This window comes from Diceros bicornis, chromosome 4 (assembly GCF_020826845.1).
Source record: "Diceros bicornis minor isolate mBicDic1 chromosome 4, mDicBic1.mat.cur, whole genome shotgun sequence".
Classification (NCBI taxonomy): Eukaryota; Metazoa; Chordata; class Mammalia; order Perissodactyla; family Rhinocerotidae; genus Diceros; species Diceros bicornis.
Genome location: NC_080743.1, coordinates 58,072,883 through 58,090,290, shown reverse-complemented (window position 1 = coordinate 58,090,290; position 17,408 = coordinate 58,072,883). Strand labels below are relative to the sequence as shown.

Sequence of the window (17,408 nt, the reverse complement as noted above, 5' to 3'; positions counted from 1 at the left end):
CTTCTGCCTCCTGTTCCCTGGGTCTGGGATAATGGTGGGGGATACCTCTTTTCTTCCCCTGGCTGCACATCCTCCTTCCCACCTTCCCATCCCTTGCGGCCTTCAGGGACACCCTGCTTTCCCTAACCAGGTCTGGTACTGGTCCCTTGGCACAGGGAGTTCTCGAAGCAGGAGAGGGGTGAATCCGGTGCTAGCTATGGTGGTGCCAGTCTGTGTGGCACTTCTGGCCCTCCTACACAATCACCCCCTTGTCCCTCATCTGTACCCCACACAAAGACTCCATTCTCTGGAGGCCCTGAGCTCATCTCTGCCTTCTCTCCTCTCCCCCAGCTTCCCCCTCCCAACTTCTCCAGTACCTCCACAGGGATGATACCCTCTCCCCAGTAGTTGGTGTTGGCAGCCCTCATGCATCCTGGGAGCCCTGGCAGTCATCATAGGCCTTCTTAGTTGCTTTAGCTGCAGGCAATACTCTTCCAACCAGGGTCTCAGCTTGGGAACAGCACCAGGAAGATAGGGGCAAGGCTTAAGGGGCTTGCTGCATGTGGGCATCAGGGAGACAGGCATCGTTTTTCTAGTCCCTTTGGCCCACTTGCAGTTATCCCTTTCTTTCCTGTATAATGAAATAAACACAGGAAACAACTCCTAACAGAGCTGCAAAACCAATTACCAAAGGGAATTAGCCAACAAAACAGAAATGCCTTGGGGAAGGAGGGCAGGAGTGTCAATGGAGGAAATAATTTACATGAACCTTTAGTGCAAATTCCTCAGGGTGGAAATCAGTGGATGGAGAGAGAAGTACTACTTCTGAATTCTGGCACCTTCAAGCCAGAGGATCCTTTCCCGTCCTGTCTTGAGCATGGTAGGACGCTTTTCCAGCGTTCTAAAGGAGCAGCACAGGCGGGACGGAGGGGCTTAGGAAATGCCAACTGTTTTGCCAGGGACTAGGAGGTGTCTTCTTCAGAGGAGAACCCTCATGTCACCCCAGGTTCTGATCAGACCTCACTCCCCAGAATCCACTTCACCCTGTGTCATCTCCAAGGACCTTCTGCAAGGGAGCAACTGCCTTCCTGAAGTCATAAGTTTCTGTTGAGTGTAGTGTGCCCAACAATGGGCCGAACCATCTGGAATTACAGAATTTTAGGGCTCAGTCCCTGCCTTAATAGAGCCTACAATCTTATTGGTCTAGAGTGCCCCTTGGTTCACAAACAATAATGACAATCAATCCTGCCTCCCAGCTTATGCTTCTATTTTTGGGCTTCCTTCTAGAGGCCTACAGTCAGATGGGTAGAACTACAGAATTCTTTAACTACAAGAATATCTGGGAATTCCAATAGCAAAGTACTCACCGTGGCATCTGACATCTCTCTGTCCTGCAGCCTAGGGAGCTGTATGAGGGGAAGGATATGCCCAAATTACCTGGCCCAATTTCTCTTCCCAGACTTCAGAGTGTATAGGCTCAAGTATGACAAATTTTAGTTAAATGTTGTCTCTGGCACTTACTAATTTTATTACATCAGACAAGTTGCTTAACTGCTGTGCCTTGGTTTTTCCTCATCTGAAAACTGGAGCGGTTGTTTAAAGATTAATTATATAGTTCATATAAAGTGCTAAGCACACTCAATAAATGTTAGCTTCAAAAAGAAAATGAACAAACAGGTAGAACCTGCACAGGGCAAAGGTCATGTCCACTACAACGGTGGCCTCACTTGTCTTCCGTGGAGCTTGATCACTCCACGGCCTGGTTTAATTTCGTTGAAAGGCATTTTCTCAGGCCTCACTAGTGTCTTCCTCGGGTTGGTGTCTTCCACCACCGCGTTTCTCATGTCTCCTTGCAGCCCTTGAAGAAGGGCCCTTCAGACTGCAGAGAACGCATTGGACTGCTAATGGACAAAACAGCAGGTTAGGGAAAGAGGACTGTCCTTTCCATGCGTGCGGTGACTTTGTCTCATATACTGCTACATCCCAGCACACAGAAGAGAGCCTGATCTCATGATAGTGATAGGTCCTCTATCGTGTGTTAAATAACCAAGTCAGTGAAAACATTAAAATGAGAGGGGTAGTAGAGAAATAATTTTCAGTGCAGTACAAGACAGGTACAGGTAGAATACCAACAGAAGCTGAATTTAGAACTAAGGGTGTAATTGTTGGAAAAGTGAGGAAAACTCTCATAATAGCCACTATTTTCATGTTTATTGAGTCCTTACTATATCCTTGGCACTGTCCTGAGCATTTTAAATGTACTATTTTACAATCCTCACAATTACCCTGTGAGCTATGTACTCTTATCAATTATTCCCATTTTACAGATAGGGACACTAGGGCATAGAGAACAGAGGGTAACATGCACTCAAATCACACAACTGCTAAGAGGTAGAGCGGAGATCCAAACCCAGGCAGTCTGACTCCAGAGACCATGTTCTTTACCTGGACACTATACTAGAATGAAACAACATTTTTAACTCAAAGTAAGAATTGGGGCATGCCTCTGTGTGTGTGTGTGTGTGTGTGTGTGTGTGTGTGTGTGTGTTCAGGGTCGACCCATGTCTTTACATGGCCATGTCCTTCATTAGCTTCATTTCCATTGCACAGAATGACTCCTAAATAATTTGAAAAACACATTCTAGGGCTTCTGGAACCAGTTATTTCTGGGTTCAAACCACTGCTTAGTCACTAATTAGCTGTCTGACCATTGCAAGTTACTTAACCTCTCTGAGCCTGTTTCTTGATCTACCTGGGTTCAAATTTCAGCTCTGCCACTTATCATGTGTAACTCTGGGTAAGTCCTTTGATCGGTACCTCATACTCCTCATCTGTAAAATGGGGATAACAGTATCTACCCGACAGAGTTATGAGGAATAAGATAAACCATGTAAAGCTTTTAAAGGAATAAAATAATGCATGTGCCTCGCACAGTTTCTTTCCCAAAACGTTAGCTGTTATTATACTCTCAACACACTGGACTCTGTCGTACTTGGTCCCCATCTTCAAGGTGCTCAAGAACAATACTCGTGGTAAGTGCTCGAGGAACGCTAAGAGAGTTTAGGTGGATTTAGCTGCTTCAGGGAAAGTAAAAGGAATTGGGCCTTGAGTTGATTAGGTGGAGTCGGGTGGGGTGGGAGGCTGTTTCCCTCACTGAACCTAACCATCCCAGGAGATCCCGAGAAAAGCAGCTGCGAGGGCTCTGCACACTGTAATTACTCAGCAATGTGGCTAGCTGCCTTTTTCTCAGCTGTCGTGGTTGGTCACGACAGAACAGTGCTGAGGTACGATGAAGACCAGGAAGCTCAAGGCCTTTGGCAGACGGAGACAGGCCACGCCCCAAATAGAGAGCAAGGCCCAAGCGCCTAGAGCTACTTCTATCGTGAAATTCCTGGATTCTGTCGCGATGAAACATCACCCAACGCAGAGCCCAACACAGTTCGCCAGTCTCCATCTTTAGAATTGGAAGAATGAGAGCTGGCCTAAGGGGAATCCCGGTTTTGGGATACTGGGGTACGGCGGCTGCCTGGGGACCAAAACGTCTCTAAGGTAAAGTTGCAGCCTGAAGCGATTTTTTGACCCCCGACACTTAATGGGCTGCTGAAGACCCGGATGTGTCTGGGACTGGCCGAGGTACCCATTAACGCGCCCCCGCTAGACCATCCCCCTCCTCCGTTTAGCATTGGGTCTTATGCACGCCAATCATCACTTCTCCAGCCACTCACTCTTCAAGGGTGGGGTGTAGTCCCAGCATCCCGTCTCCTATTGGTAGGGCCGAGGAGAAGAGGGCGGGGAGGCCGGCTTAGGTCGCCCAATGGGCGTCGTGGCGTGTGGGGAAGGCGGAGCCGAGGCGCTTGGCAGCTGCCCAATCAGCGTCCTTGTTTGTGTGGTGCCGCCGCCGCCGGTGCAGCCGCCGCCGCCGCCGCTGCCCCCGTCTGTACCGCAGTGTCTGCTCCGCCCGCCCGCCCCGGTCCGGCCCGCCCCCCTCCCCCACCCCCGCCCCCGGGCCCGTCAGCGGGGTCCGGAAGCCACTGTGCCGTCGCCTCTTCGTTTTTCGACGCCTCCGCCGCCGCCTGAGGAGGCGAGCTAGCCAGGAGTTACACCGCCACCGCCAGGTGAGGAGCTTTGGCCTAGGCCAGCCTGGCCGCCCGCCCGCCCGGGGGCGGTGAGGAGCGAGGAAGGGAGGGAGGCTGGGAGGAGGCTGTGGTGGCGGAGGTGGGGGAAGGGAAAGGTGGAGGGGCGGGGGGGAGGGGAAGCGCCCGCGAGCCGACGCCCGCCCGCGCGCCCCCGCCTTGCGTCCCCCTCCCCCCACCCCGGCACCGCGCGCCCCCGCCTCGCGCTCCCCCTTCACCTCATCCCTTCCCCCCCCTCTCCGAGCGCGCGCCCGGGTCTTTCGCTTCGGCCTCGCGCGCCCCCAGTTCGTGTCCCTTCATTTTTTCTCCTTTTACTCTTTCTCCCCTCCCTCGCGCCCCGTTTCCCCCGCCATCCCCGCCTTCACTCCCTGCCTCATGCCCGCCATGCTCCCCTCCTTTCCTCTCTCGCGCGGCCCCCCCTTTTAACTCTCTCCACCCCCAGTGGTGCCCTCAGGGTGCGGGGGCCGCTCCCTGCTCTCAGTCTCGTGTTTGCCGGCGGTTGGGACAAACGGGGGATCCTTGAGGCTGAAGGAAGCATGGGATAATTGTCCTTATTTAGGTAAAGGGATCGGGAGCGCAGAACCTTACCCCTTTATTTCGTCGTCCACCGTTCCCTCGCCCTCCCGCAGGAGCAGGGAATTGTCTCAGCCCGTGTGGGTACTTATCTTCAGTAGCGACTGAACCACCCCTTTCCGCGGCTGGGCTTCTGGCACAGGCTGCATCTGTATCCCAGTTCAGTGCCTGAGGGTCGATGGAACTAGAACTTACCCTTCCCTAACCAAACCAGGACTTAGAGTACTTTTTGTTTCCCTGCTCTCAATTATACCGAGGAGCTAGCCACTCCGGTGAGTGCAGAGGTTTGGGTGCCGTTCGCCGGCCCGGGACAGTTTTCTCCCTTCATAAAGGTAGAGTAGCCTTTTTGGACTCTTCTCCAGCATGAACTTCGCTCCAAACACAAGATATTAGCTCATAGGGCTGGCACTGAGGTGGGGATGGAGGCATTGATGGTGGGTGGGTGGCATGAGGATGCTAACTGAGCTAGCTATCAACCTTTTCTTCTGCTGTCATCTGGAGAATCAGGTAGCCTCCGGAGAACCAGTTTTCTCATTTCTGATAAATGATTATTTGGAGGGCTTTTGTGTGCGTATGAGAGAGCTGGGAGATACTTAATATATTTCATCAAAGGAAGAGAGTGGTGCTTTCAGGCCAGACTACCACAGAGATTTGGACTTGTAGCAGCTGAAATAAAAGCAGATTTAACAGATCTGTGTTGGAGAGATGATGCTTTTGAGATTTTTGAAACATTTTTATTTCTAAAAATTTATGTTTTGAGTGGACAGTTCATCGTGCATGGGATACAGAGTGTAAAAAGAAATCTTCCCTCTCACCTCTCTCCTCCAGCCATCCAGTCCCCCTCCCAGTGCAGACAACTTCTAATTGTTTTCTGGCAGCAGCATGGTGTCGATATGTTGGTGTCTGTATGTTGGAAGATTAACCTATTTGGGAGTTTCGTGCTAGCTTTATTGCTCTTTCTTTGATACACTGACCTAAACTCTTCCTTGAGCTCTGATAACCACTTGGATTTATATATTTGGTGTTGGAGCGAACTCTTGATAGAGTACTGTCTTGGAGTGGCATTTGTCTCCGTACTTGGTTGGGAAGGAGGCTACTTCTGGAGCTGTTAAAGGTGGTGCTGTGGATGGGCTCAGTAGATTTTGTGGGAAGGGCCACATCTGTTGGAAATGGTGCTGCTTTTTTTTTGTGACCAATATCCAGTCTGTTTTGGGATGTGCTGGGGCAAGGATAGTCTTTCCTTGGGCTTTTTAAGCGGATAGGTTGTATGAATAATGAGTTAATGGGAGTACTGATCTGCTTGTGCTGTCTTCCGTTTTTAGAGGAATGTAGTTTTTAGTGTAGTGGTATTCATCGTGTTAAGGAATGAAGTAGATAAGTATTAATCAGCAGGAATCAGAAGACTGGACCAGTAGGCTGAGTGACCCAGTTTGAGAAGAGATGAGGCTTTTATGGACTTTTGTCCTGCCTATTCCTTACTTGGGAACACTTTCCATGAGGTGAGAGTGATTTGTAACTGACAGCAGCATCCATCTTTATGACACTGTGGTTTGCCTCTGACTGTGTGATGTCTGTTAACTTCCTGTTTAGAGGCAGTCCAAATAGGGTCTGAGTAGTGGCTGCATTCAAATACTTGTCTGGGAACAATGTTAACCAGGTTCCCTGATCAGCCCTTGAAATCTAAGTTCTGGCAGTAACTTTTACTGCTGTGTTTAGCATAAGGCCACAAGGTGGTGGGGGAGGGAGATGTGAGAAATTTGTTCTGAACCTCATAGTCTTCGAGTACATTCAAAAGCCTGTGTGCTGCTCCCCGTCTATTGATTTGGGCAGATCCCCTGCACCCTCCCTTTTTTTTTCTGGCTGGGCCTGGCCAGACCTCCAGGTTGGGTTTTGGTTAGAGAATAGCAGTGTGGAAGAAGACTCAATGTAATAGTATCCTAATCATAGGTTGAGACCTCTGGATTCATCCTAGCTTTAAGCAATATATTGTTATGTTGTAAGTAAACCAGGCCTCTTGTTTCAATTTACTGATTCTTCCTTCCTTACCTCCCCCACCCACCAAGCTGGAGGTGCATGTGTAGGGGAACAGCAGCTGTGCTGTCCTGGTTTCTAGGTTCTGGAGCATATTCCATGTTAGCCACCCTGTTGAAAGTCATGCTGACAGGCAGCCCCTCTGCACTCAGCTCAGAATGCTCATGTTTGGTTCATTGAGAAAAACCAAACCAGCTTTCACTGATTAAAACAACTGCTAGAGAAGTCATTAAGATTTGAGCCATAAGTGGGACTGAGGGACTTTGTTTTCCAGACCCTTTGCAGTACTTAAAGCCGTGCATCATTACATATCAAGGCACAATAGCCAGGCATTATCTGAGGCAGTTTGGAGGGGAAGAAAAAAAAAAAGACACACACCCAGATTGACTGTAAATCTAATCCTGGCGTAAAACTGTCCACCTCTTGCTTAGGAAAAATCCAGCCTATCAGACAATGCCACACAAAGTTGCAGTTCCCCTGCATTGGCTAAGCCTGGGAAAAGATACATAAGGAAGTACAGTTTCTGTTGAAAAGGACTGGCTTTTTGGGGGGAAGCTGCTATTAGCAATATGGTGTGGTGTATCCTCAGTAATCCCTGTGATGCTTTTTCTGTAGGTGCTGGTTGGGGATTTTGGTGGCTTCAGAATTGCATGAGGCAGAGAGCCTCCTATATTTGTGTAGTAGTGGTGAAAGCCTCTGAAGAGAGGATCTGATTTGAAATGCTCCCTCCTCATGTTCTTTTACCTTCTGTCTTATGGATATATGAGATATGCCTATACGGTTTGAGTTCATCTAGTAGGAAGGGAGTGACCTAGGGTCATTAAGGGCTTAACCTGTCTGATACACTTATTAGATGGTGTCTTGGTAATATTTGGTGTCTCCCTCGAAATCCTCTAATCTTTGCCATTGCCTTAAGTTGCCATCAGCTGGCAAGAAGCTGTCAGGTTTTGGGTTATAGTACCAAAAGCAACAGATGAATAAGAACACATATTTTGTTACTTTTGAGGTATGACATGGTCAAATCCCAGACTTCAGAGTCCTAGTAATTGTGGAAGCTTCTTTGACAACATGTAAACTTAATTGTTATTAATACTAATCAATAAAGCTACTAAGGAAAGTGATAGTACTTCCACATTCCTAAGCCATTCTCTTGTTACTTTTTAAATCTGGCTAGTATACATTTTTTAAATAATTCAAGTTTACCATTACTTGAACCTGAAAGTCATGCTTTAAGCCTCCCAATCAAAGTTTTCTTGATCTTGTCTCATTTTGGGGGAAGGTGGAATTTGTAATCTCCCAAATTATAGGCTGGAATCTTAGTAGGATTTAGATTAGACATCAGGATTAATAAATCCCCATTATGGTTGTGAGGGATTAGAAATGTTAACTGGAGAGTTTGTGCATCTCTTACCTAAAAGGTATTTATAAGGTTAAAGCTTTTTGAAAGTATTTAAATTCAGACTTCCTGAAAGGGACGTCCTGGGCTATTAAGTGGCCAAATGGAATGGTAGAACACAGGTGTAGAGAGTCTAGAAATCCTGGGTCAGATCCTCGCTTTGCCATTTATTAGCTATATAACTTTGGGTAAGGCTCCTAATTTTGGGATTCCCACTTCTGTCAGAGTAAAAGCCAGTCTTTACAGTGGCCTGTAAAGTCTTACATGGTCTCCCCTTCTCCACCCCTTATCTTGTTGATCTCCTGTCATCCTCCCTCTTGCTTACTCCATTCCAGCCACATTGACTTGTTCCTTAAATACATGAGTGGGAAATAGCTAGTTTTTCCCACAGAGATAATACAAATGACTAATTTCCTCACCTCCTTCAAGTCTTTGCTTAAATGTCACCTTTTCAGTGAGACTTTATCCTACCCCTACTTGAAATTGCACCTTCACCTCCCACCTCTCACTCCTAGTCCTTCTCTGTTCTGTTTTCTTTTTCATAGCACTTACAACTTTATAACATACTTATTTGTTACATCACAAAAGAGGAACCAATAAGCAATAAATGTAAGGTCTATGAAGGCATGGATTTATTTTGGTGTTTTTTTAATGCCTAGTACAGTGCCTGGCCTATAGTTAATACTCAGTAAATATTGTTGATCAAATAGGAATAATAATAATTGTTTTCCTAACCTCATATTTATAACAAAAGTATGAAATGTGATAAACATAGTATGGGATATTAAAATGTTTTGTGAACTTTGAAGCTGTATACAAATGATGGTAAAACAATTGCCTTCCCATTGAAATGGTAAATAACACTTGATTATTGAAAAAAATCTTCATATGTATTCACATATATTATTACATCTCTCCTAATCTCCAGCCCCTTGTTTCTGCTTGTCTACTGTGTGCTAGATATATTCACCTCTGTATTCAATTGGTACCTCAGACTCAACATTTTCAGCATCTGTTCCCCTTCTGTGATTCATTGAGTCACCTAAGCCAGAAATGTGAGCATCATTGTCAATTCTCTCTCTCTCTCTCTATTTTGTTTTGGTGAGGAGGATTAGCCCTGAACTAACATCTGTTGCCAATCCTCCTCTTTTTGCTGAGGAAGATTGTCACTGGGCTAACATCTGTGCTCATCTTCCTCTGTTTTATGTGGGATGCCTGCCACAGCTTGGCTTTATAAGTGGTATGTAGGTCCGTGCCTGGGCTCTGAACCTGTGAACCCCAGGCCTCTGAAGTGGAGCATGCAAACTTAACCACTGTGCCACTGGTCTGGCCCCATCAATTCTCTCTCTCTTATCTATTACTTTCTAAATATTTCTGGGGGCTGACACAGTGGCATAGTGGTTAAGTTCACGCGCTCTGCTTTGGGGGCCTGGGGTTTGCAGGTTTGGATCCTGGGCTCGTACCTGCGCACCGCTTATCAAGCCGTGCTGTGGCAGGTGTCCCACATAAAATAGAGGAAGGTGGGCGCAGATGTTAGCCCAGGGACAGTCTTCCTCAGCAAGAGGAGGAGGATTGGCAACAGATGTTAGCTCAGGGCTGATCTTCCTCACAAGTAAATAAATAATTCTGAATCTATACCTTTTTCTGTATCTCCATTGCCAGTCTCCTAATTCAGGCCCACAATAACTCTTATTTGGAATATTGCCATGATCTTTTACAGTTCTCTCTGTTTTTAGTCTTGTTCTCTTTTAAACTTGGATCATATTATCTTCAAAATGATCTAACATAGAGATCTGGTTATTCTACTTCCCCTTCTCAAAAGTATTCAATAGTTTGCAATCATTTAAAGGTAAAATTTAAACTTTGCATAGTATTCAAGGCCCTTTATCATCTTGGCCTTTGCCTTTGTATCCACCCTTACTTTTCTCTCTTATAGTTTAAACATGAGCAAATACAGTTTTTAGTTCCCAGATCTGCTTCCAAATCTCAACTGAAATGCTACTTTCTCTGGGAAGCCTTCTGTGACTTGCCCAAAGAGACTTAGATATGCTTTCTTCTTTGATCTCACTCTTAATTTATAAATATTGTTTGTCTCCCTCCAGTGGTCTATAAACATCCTGAAAGAAAAAGATACCACGGCTTTTTACTATTGTCTCCAGTGCCTAGCATGGTGCCTGTCACTTAAAAGATATTCAAAAATATGAATAATCCTGTTGGTTGAGACATCAATGCATACATTTAGAAGATGCCCCTTTTGTTATGTTCTAGGGGCAGAAGACCAAGATTGGAGTCTTGGTTCTGCCATTTGTCATCTTTGTGACCTGGTTGAGTCACTTGAAGTCTCCAAGCCAGAATTTCCTCAATTTAGAAATGAAGATCAGTAGCTGCTTCATCTATTTTATTAGGTTTCTCTGTCAGTCAAATGAGATTATGCATGTAAAGGTGCTTTATAAAGTGTAAAGCACTGTACAATTGGTAATTATTATGTGCTGATGCAAGCCAAGCGTTCCTCATAACTCATTTTTTCTTGTTCATATTGATATGAGGCCTTTTCTTTTTATCATTGAAGCCATAAATACTCTTCTACAACATGAGTTCTGTTCATATGCATTTTCATCAGAGTAGGTGTAGCGTACTCCTGTATATCATCGTAAATGTGGCACATTTAAAGGCTTTCCCAAATTCTAGTGGATAAAAGAGGTTGCAAAATCCTGGGAAGTTACACTTCTCAAGGAGTCTCTCAGTTGTGAATTCTGTAATTTTTTTCTCAGATTTTAAAAAAATTTGCATTTTTGCAACTTTCAGAACTTTTTTTTTTTTTAAGAACTTTTTTTGTGTGTGTGAGGAAGATCAGCCCTGAGCTAACATCCATGCTAATCCTCCTCTTTTTGCTGAGGAAGACCGGCTCTGAGCTAACATCTATTGCCAATCCTCCTCCTTTTTTTTTCCCTCTAAAGCCCCAGTAGACAGTTGTATGTCATAGTTGCACATCCTTCTAGTTGCCATATGTGGGATGCGGCCTCAGCATGGCTGGAGAAGCGGTGCGTCGGTGTGCTCCCGGGATCCGAACCCCGGGCCGCCAGTAGCGGAGCGCACGCACTTAACCGCTAAGCCACGGCTAAGCCACGGGCCTGGCCCCTGCAACTTTTAGAACTTAAAAGGAATTTTTAAAATGTAACTATAAACTCATTTGTTGAGCACTTTGTGTAAAACTTTGTACTATTTTTTTTCATAATTTTCCATACCCTTTATTTTTTATTTTATTTATTTATTTTGGGAGGAAGATCAGCCCTGAGCTAACATCTGCCAGTCCTCCTCTTTTTGATGAGGAAGACTGGCCCTGGGCTAACATCCATGCCCATCTTCCTCCACTTTATATGGGATGCCGGCACAGCATGGCTTGACAAGCGGTGCGTCGGTGCCCGCCCGGGATCCAAACCCGGGCCTCCGCAGCGGAGTGCGTGCACTTAACCACTACACCACCAGGCTGACCCCAAGCTTTGTACTATTTTAATTCTTATAGTAACTCTGTGAGGGAGATATAATAGCCATTTTACAGATGAGAAAACTCAATTCTAGTTGTCATTTTGCTGGAATCTCACAGGTTAGTAAAAATGGTGAATCCAGTATTATTGAACAGCTCTGCCTGACTCCACGAGTTTTGATCTTATCATTCTCCTAAGTCTTGTCCTGCCCTTAAAAAAAAAAAAATTCTCCTCAGTATTAATAGGTCTTATGTGAAAAAAGTTGTGTGCTCGTGAAAAAAGTTGTGTGTTCAAGGGGGCTGGCCTGGTGGCATAATGGTTAAGTTTGTGTGCTCTGCTTCGGCGGCCTGGGGTTCGTAGGTTCGGATCCCAGGCGTGGACCTATGCACCGCTCATCAAGCCATTCTGTGGCAGGTGTCCCATGTAAAGTAGAGGAAGATGGGCATGGATGTTAGCCCAGGGCCAGTCTTCTACAGCAAAAAAGAGGAAGATTGGCAACAGGTGTTAGCTCAGGGCTACTCTTCCTCACACACGCAAAATTTTTTTTTGTTGTGTGGTCAAATAGGGTTTTTGAAAATTCGGGGTTAAATTAAGTTAAGGCATATTTCTTTACAGCATGACCTCCCAGAGCCTTGCAAGTCTAAATAGGCATTGTACATTGGGAGCAGTAAACGAATGGCTAAAGGATATAGAGCTTCTCAAAATTATTTGGCCATTAAGAACAACTTAGGGCACTAGTGATTTATCTCACTGAATGCTTTGAGAATACTGTGCTTTCTTATTCTGCTTTCCTGTAGTTCCTCTATGGGTTGAATTTTTTTAAAGGGTTGTCACTCTGAAATGAGGGAATTGACTGCTTTTGTGTGCTGGTTTTCCGGAGAACTAGTATGGTGGCATTAGGCCAGATATTTTTTAGAAACTTCCCTGGTATGGATGCTGTCTTTTTTTCCTCTCTGAATCTTCTAAGGCAAATGGCACAGTTCATCCAACTTGGCCCTCACCTTCAGTGAGTTCCCAGGAGGATAACTGTAACTGAGCTGCTGCCCCGCCTTCTTTCATCTAACGTGCTAGAAGCAGGAGAGTGGAGAGTAAGGTTTCAACTTTGTGAGTGAGCAGAAACCCTTGAGCCAGGAACAAGAAGCCCTTCCTTTCTGTAAAGATGGTAGTATCACACTGAGAAATCTATAAATCCCATCATTCTTTCTCTTCTGTGAGACATGCAGACCGATCTGGAGATCAGAGGAGAGAAGGAACAATACCTTTGAATTTTCAGTCCTTTAAAGGTGATATGTTGGTCTTGAAATTAAAACAAAACAAAATTTGGGAAATTTGTCCCATATTGTTTAAAGTCATAAAGATTACCTGAATGGTATTTACCCCTGAATTCCAAACTTTTATCTCATTATTTGAGCTACTGGTGAAAAATATTGAAAATATTTCCTTAGTAGGATAACATTTTTTGGAGGGAGGGGCAGTTTTCTAATCACTCTATTACATTTATATGGCTAGATTGATGTGTTGCTATCAGAGGGTGAAGCAATTGGTTATGTGTACTGCTACTGCCTCAAACAGGTTGGCTGAAAGACCCTATATTAGGTTCTATGGAAATTTTTTTTTTTTATAATTTTATTTATTTATTTTTTTCCCCCAAAGCCCCAGTAGATAGTTGCATGTCATAGCTGCACATCCTTCTAGTTGCTGTATGTGGGACGCGGCCTCAGCATGGCCAGAGAAGCGGTGCGTCGGTGCGCACCCGGGATCCGAAGCCGGGCCGCCAGCAGCGGAGCGCGCGCACTTAACCGCTAAGCCATGGGGCCGGCCTGGTTCTATGGAAATTTGATGTGAATAGCGTGACACACTTTCCGTGTATTAGGGTTTGGCCTATATTAAGTGTACATGAATAAATTAATATGTTCTTCTGGTGTCATTCTTTTCTTATTTTATAATTCAGGTAGTAAAGAATGCTCAGTTTCTCAGCTAAGTGCATGGTGAATTTGAAAGTTTTGGTTTTTTAGAGTGTTTTAAATCCAGATATTTTCTGCCAAATGAATGGAAACTAGAATATGGGTCTCTTACAACCCCAAGATCCAATCCTGTTTTCATTAGTCTGCATTTTTAACTCTTCATCCTCTGCTTTGAGAGCTATTTCCCAGTGGAATTCTGTATAAAACATTAATGTTGAACTGAAAACTTTCAAGGAATATGGGTGACTGGAAAAGGATCTTTTACAGCTATGTTTTGCAGTGGACAGAAGCATTTTAAAAATAGCAAGTGCATCTTGGAAAAACTTTGAGGATTCAGGGGAATAAGTCTTCGCTAGCCTAAGTAGTGGTGTAAAAATTTCTTTGAAATCTAATGAATTACTATACATAAATAGGTACACCTGTTATGAACTGTTTTGATTGTTGCATTCCTTGTACTACCAAGGCCTTGATGTTTATTTGTTATTAAATTGTAGGTTCCTAGTTTTGTCACATAATAGAGTAGTAGATTTCACAGAAGAGTATAACCAAGGTTAGAATCTGGGTAGTCTTCATTTCCAGATTAAACCTTCTATTCTGGCTGGCTGAATACCTGATGATATTCACAAGAGGGAGTTAAATACAATATGATAGGGCCGGCCCCGTGGCTTAGCGGTTAAGTGCGCGAGCTCCGCTGCTGGCGGCCCGGGTTCGGACCCCGGGCGCGCACCGACGCACCGCTTCTCTGGCCATGCTGAGGCCGCGTCCCACATACAGCAACTAGAAGGATGTGCAGCTATGACATACAACTATCTACTGGGGCTTTGGGGGAAAAAATAAATAAAATAAAAAAAAATTTAAAAATACAATATGATAAAGTTGTATCAAAAAGTAAAACTTAAAAGTGTCTGAAGTTATGTGTGACTTTTGTGCTGTCTTCTGGATTCAGTTGGGCTGAGGGTATGAAAACAACTGTGTAAGGGGTACTGTTATGGTGCTGAGAGGTGTTAGAGGGGAATGGTGAGATTTTTACTCATTGTTTTATAGCTTTATGAATTAACTGAAGATGGTTTTGGAAATTGGCATTTTAATTTTGTTGTTACTGGGGCTACTTAGCACATTTTCCGTGTGCTGCCTAGACTATGCCACGTTAGCTTTTTCTGGTTATTCTGAAAAGCTTTTATCAGTCATTCTCCCTCTCCCTCTCCCTCTCTCCCTCTTTCCCTCTCTTTCTCTCTCACACAGAACCAACTGTTCTCAGTGTTGTGCATAAATTGAATTCTGATATCTGGATATGAGAAAATAGTCTAGTATTGGTACTACTCTTAGTGGATATTTTTCACTTAATTACTTGAAAGCTTTCTTTTTTGGTTAAACTAAAATGACTTTTGGTCACTGTAACAATGAAAAGAGTAGCTCTGCAGTTAGGAAGTCCTGGGTTCAGGGGCCGGCCTGGTGGCATAGTGGTTAAGTTCGTGCACTCCACTTCAGTTGCCCCGGGGTTCGCAGGTTCGGATCCTGGGTGCGGACTTACACACTGCTCATCAAGCCATGCTGTGGTGGCATCCCACGTACAAAGTAGAGTAAGATGGGCACAGATGTTAGCCCGGGGCCAATCTTCCTCAGCAAAAAGAGGAGGATTGGCAACAGATGTTAGCTCAGGGCTAATCTTCGTCAAAAAAAAAAGAAAAAAACAACTCCCCATTATCCTTCCTCTGAGCCCCTGGCAACTACTGTTCTACTTTCTGTTTCTGTGCATTTGGCTACTCTAGGTAGCTTGTGTAAGTGGAATCATACAATAGTTGTCCTTTTGTGTCATGCTCATTTCACTTAATGTAGTGTCTTTAAGGTTCATCCATGTAATTTGTGTCAGAATTTCATTTCTTTTTAAGGCTGAATAATATTCCATTTTACTTGTATACCACATTTGTTTATCTGTTTTTCTTTCAACGGGCACTTGGGTTGTTTCCACCTTTTGGCTATTTTGAATAGTGCTGCTATGAACATGAGTGTACAGATATCTGTTTGAGCCCCTGCTTTCAATTCTTTTGGGTATGTACCCAAAGTTGGAATTGCTGGATCATATGGCAATTCTTTGTTTAATTTTTTTGAGGAGCCACCATACTGTTTTCTGCACTGACCTATGATATACATTTTCACCAGCAGTGTACAAGGATTCCTATTTCTCTGCATCCTTACCAACACTTGTTATTTTCTTTTTTGTTTTTTTGCAGGGAAAGAGTTGCCCTGAGCTAACATCTGTTGCCGGTCGTCTTCTTTTTATTTTTTATTCCTCCCTAAAGCCCCAGTGCATGGTTGTATATCCTAGTTGTAAGTGTTCCTTGTTCTTTTGTGTGGCGGTGCCGAGCTTTAACCACTAGGCTGGCTTTGTTTTTTTGTTTTTATAAAAGCCATTCTAATTGGTATGAAGTGGTATCTCATTGTGGTTTTGATTTGCATTTCTTTAATGATTAGTGATGTTGAGCATCTTTTCATGTGCTTGTTGGTCATTTGTATATCTTCTTTGGAGAAATGTCTGTTCAAGTCCTTGCCAGGTTTTTATTTGGGTTGTTTTTTTGTTGTTGAGTGATAGGAGTTCTTTATACATTCTGGATATTAATCCTTTATGAGATACGTGATTTGCAAATATTTTCTGCCATTTCGTGGTTTGCCTTTTTATTCTGTTGATAGTGTCCTTTTTTTTTTTAAACATAAGACAGTTTTTTTTTTGTTTTGTTTTGGTGAGGAAGATTGGCCCTGAGCTAACATCTGTTGCCATCTTGCTCTTTTTGCTTGAGGAAGATTGTCCCTGAGCTAACGTCTGTGCCGATCTTCCTCTGTTTTGTATATGGGATGCTTCCGCAGCATGGCTTGATGAGTAGAGTGTAGGTCCATGGCTGGGATCTGAACCTGCGAATGCCAGCCCACTGAAGCAGAGCACACAAACTTAACCACTACACCACTGGCCCAGCCCCTGAATTTATTTTTAATTTTTCTTCTTTTTACAAAAGATTGCTTAGTTTTCCACTTCTTGCTTTTTTTATTTAATGATATAGGAGATTTTTTTTCAAATCTGTACATAGAGAATTTACTTATTCTTTAAATGAAAATTTTAAGAGTGAAAATCTTTTCATGGATATCAGAACTTCGTTGAGAAAGAACATTTGGTTTTATGGCTGTGTACCTTTCCTATTGCCTACAAGTCTTGCTCCTTAATGACTTGCATTGCTATTATTTTCTTAGTGTTTTTTTTTTTTTTAAAGATTTTATTTATTTATTTTTTCCCCCCAAAGCCCCAGTAGATAGTTGTATGTCATAGCTGCACATCCTTCTAGTTGCTGTATGTGGGACGCGGCCTCAGCATGGCCAGAGAAGCGGTGCGTCTGTGCGCGCCGGGGATCCGAACCTGAGCCACCAGCAGTGGAGCGCGCACGCTTAACCGCCAAGCCACGGGGCTGGCCCCATCTTAGTGTTGAGTAAACATACTTTGAGTACTACTAAGTTATTAAAGTTAATTTAGGAAAGCTGATTACCTAGTTTTTTTTTTTTTAAAGATTTTATTTATTTATTTTTTTCACCCCAAAGCCCCAGTAGATAGCTGCGTGTCGCAGCTGCACATCCTTCCAGCCGCTGCACGTGGGACATGGCCTCAGCATGGCCGGAGAAGCGGTGCATCGGTGCGCGCCCGGGATCCGAACCCGGGCCACCAGCAGCGGAGCGCGCGCACTTAACCCCCAAGCCACGGGGCCGGCCCTGATTACCTAGTTCATGAAGTCTGTTTTGTAATCATCTGTGGTCCTAAATCTCAAATTATGTCAAAAAATCCAAGGCTCTGATCAGTGATATGGGG

At 44.3% G+C, this 17,408-nt stretch overlaps 1 protein-coding gene across 1 annotated transcript in view; it reads left to right on the top strand.

Annotated features, from left to right (window-relative positions):
• The first annotated feature begins 3,952 nt into the window (after positions 1 to 3,952).
• Positions 3,953 to 17,408, top strand: part of GATAD2B (GATA zinc finger domain containing 2B) — a 77,579-nt gene continuing 64,123 nt past the window's right edge. The window contains exon 1 of the mRNA XM_058539223.1: positions 3,953 to 4,094. The gene's annotated coding sequence lies outside the window, so the exon portion shown is untranslated. The remainder of the gene's footprint in view (positions 4,095 to 17,408) is intronic.